The sequence below is a fragment of the Aulonocara sp. 'chitande type north' Nkhata Bay genome, linkage group LG22 (genome assembly GCF_057382095.1).
Source record: "Aulonocara sp. 'chitande type north' Nkhata Bay isolate Kocher_YH1m ecotype deep benthic linkage group LG22, A_spYH_male_GT1.1, whole genome shotgun sequence".
NCBI lineage: Eukaryota > Metazoa > Chordata > Actinopteri > Cichliformes > Cichlidae > Aulonocara > Aulonocara sp. 'chitande type north' Nkhata Bay.
This window is the reverse complement of record NC_141364.1, coordinates 4,447,966-4,455,516: the sequence shown is the minus strand read 5'-3', so window position 1 is coordinate 4,455,516 and position 7,551 is coordinate 4,447,966. Positions and strand designations below refer to the sequence as shown.

Here is a 7,551-nt window from a genome sequence, read left to right as displayed (position 1 = left end):
TTAATGTCAATAGTAAATGATCAACTGTAATGAATATTATCCGTAGTGTCCATCTTAACACAAGGTCACTCTTCTGAAAAGAAAAACAAATCATCATCAAGAGAACTAAAACCATGAATGACAATAATCAAGAAATATAAATTAAACACAGAACACTTGGTCACAGACCCAGGGCCGTGAAAGCTATTGTTGTCACGGCTGGGGCGGCAGTCGTGTGGAGGGTGAGAAAGGAGTTCTCCTGAACCTTCAGCTGACGAGTCTTGGGGCTGGACGGGCTTCTCGGGCCCCCCAGCGAAAACAGTCTCAGAACCAGTGGGCACCGGAGCCCCTGGCACACACAGGACAGAACCAGCAGGTGCGGGGACCTCTGGCGGGCGCAGGACAGAACCAGCAGGTGCGCGGACCTCTGGCGGGCACAGAACCAGCAGGTGTGCAGAGCACCGACCCTGCTCAGGCAGCGACAGCCGGGTGCAGTCCTCAGCTGGGTTCTTAGCCTCCAAGGTGTCCAGAGTCGGCTGAGGGCTGTAATTTAACCTCTGGTGAGGCCCTGGAGCAAGTAACAGTCTCTAAACTAGCCAGCTGTTGAGGAACAGTTGCAATTTTAACGTGTTTGTCTCTCTGCAAAAAATACGTACTAGAAAAAGAGTCCAAAACCGGAGGCACAGACGCAGCTTCCCGTACAGAGGGAGTCGGTGAAGACGGAGATGGCATAGATGACTGGGCTAGCGGGGATACCGGAGGCCGAGCTGAATGCTGCTGCGCAGCTAAACGAGGTAAAGACAGCTGAGCAGGAGAATGAACAGGCAACAAACAGTTCTCCTTGTCATCTGCTGCACAAAACAAAGCCCCTGAATAAACTGTCCCACAGTCCAAAACAGAAAAAGGGTCCTTCTCACTCACCACAGCCGGCAATTCTGAAGTCCTAATATCCGGCTGTGGGGTGACGCGCCGGCGGCGCGATCGTCGCTTCCTCCCTGCCGATGGCTCCGGCGGGTCGGGCAAAACCTCTAGCGGGCCGATCAAAACCTCCGGCGGGAGAAGCTGACATGACTGTTCCGGGGCGGCCGTAGTCCGCTGCTGCTGGACAAAGTCTGTGGATTCCTGAGCTTGCACCACCCCCTGGGCTTTATGCAGTAGTATTTACTGATAATGTTACTGCTGATAGAGGTAGCATGTCACAATCTGGGAGGCAGATCGTCTGGAGGAGGATTTGGACCCAAACGCAAGCACGGACGACAGCGTAGCTGTGAGCAAGTTTATTAACAATGAAAGGCAAAATATAAACCAGAGCAGAGCAGTCGGTGGGCCTTGAAGGTCTGCACTTCAGTCACATCCTAGTTCTTTGAGTCAGATTCCACTGTGTTGTGTACACAGTAAAACTGTGAAAATGTGTCATTGTCCAAAAGCTTATGGATCAAACTATATTTAAACTAATGTTGTACGATGTTATTATGATGGTATTTGAAGAAGTCATATCAGCTGAGTCATGGCTGCTGTGCAAACAGTGAATGATTTAGTTGAGTTTGTTTGTTTCAGAGTCAGAGAGCCGTGTCTCTCTACAGTCAGAGGTTTTTGTACGGCGTCTCAATGAGTTTGTATCACTGTGGTGGACTTTTGGTGGAGGAACCAGACTGGAATTTGGAAGTAAGTCGAACTTAAACCTCTTTTATTTTATCAGATTTCTTTCTTGTGGTTATCTTGACTTTTCTGTTCAGTGTGCCAGAAAACAAAAATCATTAAAATAGTTTTTAGATCAATTTTCATGAAGACACAAAGTTAGCTTCAGAATAAATGTTAAAATCAATATTAACAAATAATATAAAACATCAGAGTTGACTTGAGGATTATTGAGATATATATATGTCTGGTTAACTCTTGAGAGCTTTTGGTTTTAATTTAGTCTGTTAGAGTCAGAGAGCCGTGTCTCTACAGTCAGAGGTTTTTGTGCAGCGGCTCAGTGAGTTTGTATCACTGTGGTGGACTTTTGGTGGAGGAACCAGACTGCAAGTTGGAAGTAAGATTATAATGTTTTTAAAGAAACTACATCGAGGTTTAAATGTTAGCTTTATAACAATGAAGTATTCATGTAGAGGTAATATTATAACCATTGTACACTGGAGGCTGACTCCATCAGCTTTAATTAGATTTTATGTCAACATTTCTGACATAAAGACGATGCATTGTGTAAATAATATAAACTGTCATCAGCCTGTGATTATTTTCTAGTTTGAAATCACAGTCACTGTTTCTAAGATGAATTAAATGTAACTGTCCTCAAGTTAAACAGAGTGAAGATAAAGATTTCTGGTCTTTTACTTAGTCAGTAAAAATGTAGAATTTGCTTAGAAATCATAAAAGCACTACAATAAATGACTGAAACTCACATGAGGTAAGTAGAAAACTTGTGTATTATACAGAACGGAGGTTTTTCAAGCTTAACATCTTGTATAATTGTTGCCATATCTGCTTATTTTATTGCCAGAAGTTAAAGATGGGCATTTGACAGTGCGCAGCACGTCTGGTGTTTCTGTTGTAGCAGATATCATTTCAAATGTCATTAAAATCATGTAAGCAGTAAAAAAAATTAATCCACATCATTCAAGTAGTGCTATTAAGTTTCTTATCTCCAACAAGTGATGTGTTATAGATAACTGATGACTTTGAAGCTAAAATAGTTTTGTAAATGTTTCCACATCTGCTTCTTTTATTTCCAGTGTAGTTTGAACATATTTCAGCTCAAACTGTGTGATGATTCTCTCTGTGCTGATATGCATGAGAGGTTTCTTAAAGGGAAGTGAAACAATGTGTGAGTGAATGACTGGTGGAGCAGAAAAAACACCTGACAGAAACTTCTTAACGGAGAAAATCAAATTGTGGTTCCTGTCCTCTAAGCTGATTGGTGTTTCCTAGGTGATGCCCGCCCCGCCCTGAAGGTGCTGGGTCCCTCCAGTGAGGAGCTGAAACAGGGGAAGGCCACGCTCATGTGTGTGGCCAACAAGGGCTTCCCCTCAGACTGGAGTCTGTCCTGGAAGGTGGATGGCAGTGGCAGCATCAGCTGGGAGGAGAGCAGGAGCCCCGTGGTGCAGGAGAACGACGGCCTCTACAGCTGGAGCAGCACCCTGAGGCTCCCTGCAGACCACTGGATGAAGGTGGGCTCTGTGACCTGTGAGGCCACCCAGGGCTCCCAGACTCTGGTCTCAGAGCCACTGATGAGAGACCAGTGTCCCCAGTCCTGAACTATATGTGACTTTTATGCTGGTCTTACTTTCACACTGCATTCTGTAGCTTTTTTTTCCAATTTCTTCTCTCATTTCTCATTGTTTTGTTTAAAGTTTTAAAGAATAAAAAAAATCTACATTAAATAAGAATCGAGTGTTTGTCTTACTTTTGTGGTGATGTCAATATTAAACTCTAAATAATGATTTCCAGGATTCTTATTGGAAACCAGTGTGCTATCTGTAGAAAGTCAACATGAGTCAGTAGAATTAAGTCACTTTGAATACATGAAGTTAAGCGAAGTTTATGTTAAAGAGTAAGTGCGAAGGGGAATTGATAAGAACTTAGAGATTATGATTTTATTACTGAGAATATTGAGCGACACCGCCGTTATTCATGCAAAGTCATTGCATGCTGTTTAATGAATGTTTCAGCATGTTGTAGCTTGTTATATAAAGCAATTTGAGTTCTCAGGTGGAGTAGAAAAGCACAATATAAGAATGAGTCAAATGATCAGTGTTGAGGTATCTTAAAGTATTCTATTATGCAGAGTACTTTTTTAAAGTAATGCAGTACATTATTTTGGTGTTTTTCTGTAAAATCACCTGAAACACACCATCTCATAACTATCATTTAACAATAAGAACTTATAGGCTACAGTCCCTCACGCCAATATAAATCCCTATCCTATCCATTCACTTAGCTTAACATCACCCTGGATTCTTGATTAGTTTAGCATTAGCATGCTGTCTGTGCAGAAGCTTGCAAGCAATTGAACTTGTGTTACCGGCATAATGTTTAGTTACTTTGTGGATTAATAAGTACCTCTTAATATATGCTGCAGTGTTACAGTTAAATAATGGAACTATTTGTTCAAAACAATAGTGAGTAAACAGTGATCATGACTTACTTATATATATAGTAGGTGACTTATATATATGTATAGATTCTATATATTGTGCTATTTCTTACTTTTTGTGTTGTCTGCTTTTGTTACTGTTTGTACTGGAGCACTGTAACCAACATAACTGGTGCAGGAAACAAACTGGAATTTGAAATTACGTTTACACTGATTGTAAAAATTAAATATGCATAAGGTTGAATGTTAACATCACAAAGATGTTGTATTCATATAGTAATATGAATATTCCCAGTGGAAACTTACTAAACCAGGTTTGCATAAATTTTTAATTTTATATTAATATTTCTGTCAAACTGAAATGAAAACAAGGTGATGTGTAAATATTATAAACTGTAATCATCTGTAATCATCAACTGTAAAATCAACTGTAATCATAACATAAACTGTCTGTCACGTTTAACTTGTTTCTCCCTTATTGCTGAAAGCATCACAATAAATATTTGCATTACTGCACTCTTCATGTAATAAATGGACTGATAGTGAACTTTGGTATGTACTGTGGTAGTTTTCACATTGTATATTAATTGTGCTATTTTGCCAGGTGTAATATAGATAGGTATTTGTAACATAATGTCAAAGACAAAGTTATCAGACTAGTATTGAACAGCAAAAAAGAAAAAAATCTACAAACCTGAGAAAATTGGACTTAAAGTTTCTATTTGAAGTATTTATATAAGTTATGGAGACAATTGTGACTCACTGATTTTGGTGATTTATTGTGTTTTTTTTCTCTTTCTTTAAGAAATGTTTTCATAATGAGCAATATTCAGGAATTGGTTCACATGTATCTGAGCTGCTATGAAGCAGAGGTCAAAGGTCAAAATTTGATTGAATGAGATACAAATTTCCAAATTCTTTTTTGTTTAGCAAAATTAACATTTTCACTCTATCACTCTGTGTGTGTGTGTGTGTGTGTGTGTGTGTGTGTGTGTGTGTGTGTGTGTCCTCAGTGAACTGTATCAGTCTCTGCAGTATCTTCCAGCTGCAGCAGTCACTTCAGTTTCTGTTCAGTCTGACTGAGGGAGGTTTTTGTACGACTGTTTTTCACTGTGTGAACACATACTGACTGTTGGGATAGTGAAAACTCTGACAGTAATAAACTGCTGCATCTTCAGCCTGGACTCCACTGATGGTCAGAGTGAAGTCAGAGTTTGATCCACTGCCTGTAAAACGAGCTGGAATCCCTGATTGTCGAGTGCTAGCAAGGTAAATGAGCAGTTTAGTAACTCCTCCATCTTTCTGTTGGTACCAGGCTAAATGGTTGTTGCCATGAACATTCTGACTGGTCGTACACTTGATGTTCACAGTTGCTCCCACAGCAGAGCTCACTGCTCCAGGCTGAGTCACTGTGATCTGTCCTCTGGACTCTGAGGACACAGAGACAAAAACATAAAGCAGCTTCATGGTTTTGTGGGCTTCATTTCAGAGGGACAGATGTTGATAGAGGAGAGGAGTTTGATTCTCTGGACTTTACCTGTGAAGCAGCAGCAGAGGAGAGTCCAGATGAGGACGCAGATCAAAGTCATGTTTTTGATGAGGAGGATTTCTGTGGCTTCTGTTGTGATGAAGGACAGCTGTCAGTCATCCAGTGTTCAACTCTCAGGACTATAAACTCTCCCAGAGCACTGGAGCATGGTGCTGCTGATGCAAAGTGCCTCTATGGAAATCATCTGAATGAAAACAACAAGTAGTTGGATCAAATAGTCGATGCTGTTTATCAATTAATCAGTCAGTTTATGAAAATGTTTTCTTTCTTGTGTTTTAGGACACATCCACACATTGATGGATGTGTGGGATTTTTAAATTTGGGTATTTTCTGCAATCTTTTACAAAAACATGTTCATTGACTGAGAGAGGCATGAAAATGTTTCATGATCAAACCAGAGCAGCACTTTGTGATATAACCCCAAGTGTTGCCAAATGCCAACAAAACATGCAAACAATGTCTGAAGATAAAGGCACAGACATTCGTCCTTGTAAGACAAAATCTGATTTCCTCTTGTTCACTTAACCTTCCTCTCGTGTTAGCTTTCTGTTATCATCTCTTATGTTAGCGGGTCGGTTTTGACCCGTGAATTAAATCAGCTATAAAATATACTAAAAACAATAAGTTATCATCCAATTTGTTTCTCATCTCTTGGTTACCTTGTTAGGCTTCCTTATCCATGAAAATGTTGGTTTTAATACTTTTGGTGTGGGCCTCTGGGTCTTTTTTTGTCACTATACCCCTCGATTTCAATTAAAAAAAAATTGTAAAATTAACCTCAAGAGAATCATATTAATAAATAAAAGGTTTCTGTGTTACCTGAGTATTACTGAGGGGTATAGGACACATCTCTTAAATAAATCTGTTTTATTGATTTTTTTCATTTTAAGATTAATAACTAAAATGACATCGATGGTGTTACGGGTCAATTACGACCCATAGACATTTACATCAAGAAAAGACAAAAAAAGTTTTTTTTTTCAGCAGTAGACCTTTAATATAAACTGAAAAAAAGAAAAAGTCCTCTCCTCCTTTGTTTTGGTTATAGCCGTGGGTAATTGTGGGCTTTTTATCACTTCCCAATGATACAGCTTCACCTCAGTTTCCTTTGTGAGGTTCTTGTCCAAGGTCATATCTGGTAAAAAATAAAATAAAATAAAATATCACAGCTGATATTGTGATCTTGCAGTCCAGTGGTCATATGGAGGACCACACATTTTCATTGTTTCTTCTCAGGGGTGCCACTCGCAGCTTTGACTGTGAAAATCTGTACATTCCAGGCATAGTTGGTTTTTGCATCACAGGCTTCCCAGATTTTTCTGCCGTTTTTCCCTTGCTTACTGGGTATATATTGCCGGAAGGGGCATTTTCCTCAAAAAGTGGACAAGACATTCATCCACTGTCACCTCTGGCCCTGGGATGAACATCAGTGGAAGAAGCTGCACCCATCTCTCCCAGACATCCCTGATGGGAGCAAGCTTGTCAGACCTCGGTCTGGTCTCTCTGTTGTCAAATCTGAGGACTCTTGAATCAAAATGATATCAAATGTGTGAAGTGACATCGTTGCCCAGAAAATGTTTCTGCCTGTCGATGCATCCCATAGACGATCAGTGGCCTCATTGCAGCATCTGTACACTCCAGCAAGAACAATGAAAGCATCCAGGTATTCCTCATCATGTCGCCATGGACTTTTTTTCCTTCAAGGTTTATCATAGTAATGATGATTCTTTCTAGTGACAATGGCATAAATATCTCAAAACATCTCTTGATGTCACTGACTTTGGTCAGAGCAAACCTTGTGATTCCAGGGGTCATTTTGATGACATTTGCAGCAGCTGCCCTGCCATGTACATCATGAGGTACTGAGCTCCAAAAGATCTTACCATTTTTGGACTTGAATCTTTCAGCAGGAGTAGCTTCAGCACCA

General features: G+C 40.2%; 1 pseudogene; it reads left to right on the top strand.

Annotated features, from left to right (window-relative positions):
• The first annotated feature begins 713 nt into the window (after positions 1 to 713).
• Positions 714 to 3,300, top strand: LOC147303261 (Ig kappa-b4 chain C region pseudogene; annotated as a pseudogene).
• The last annotated feature ends 4,251 nt before the right edge of the window (positions 3,301 to 7,551 follow it).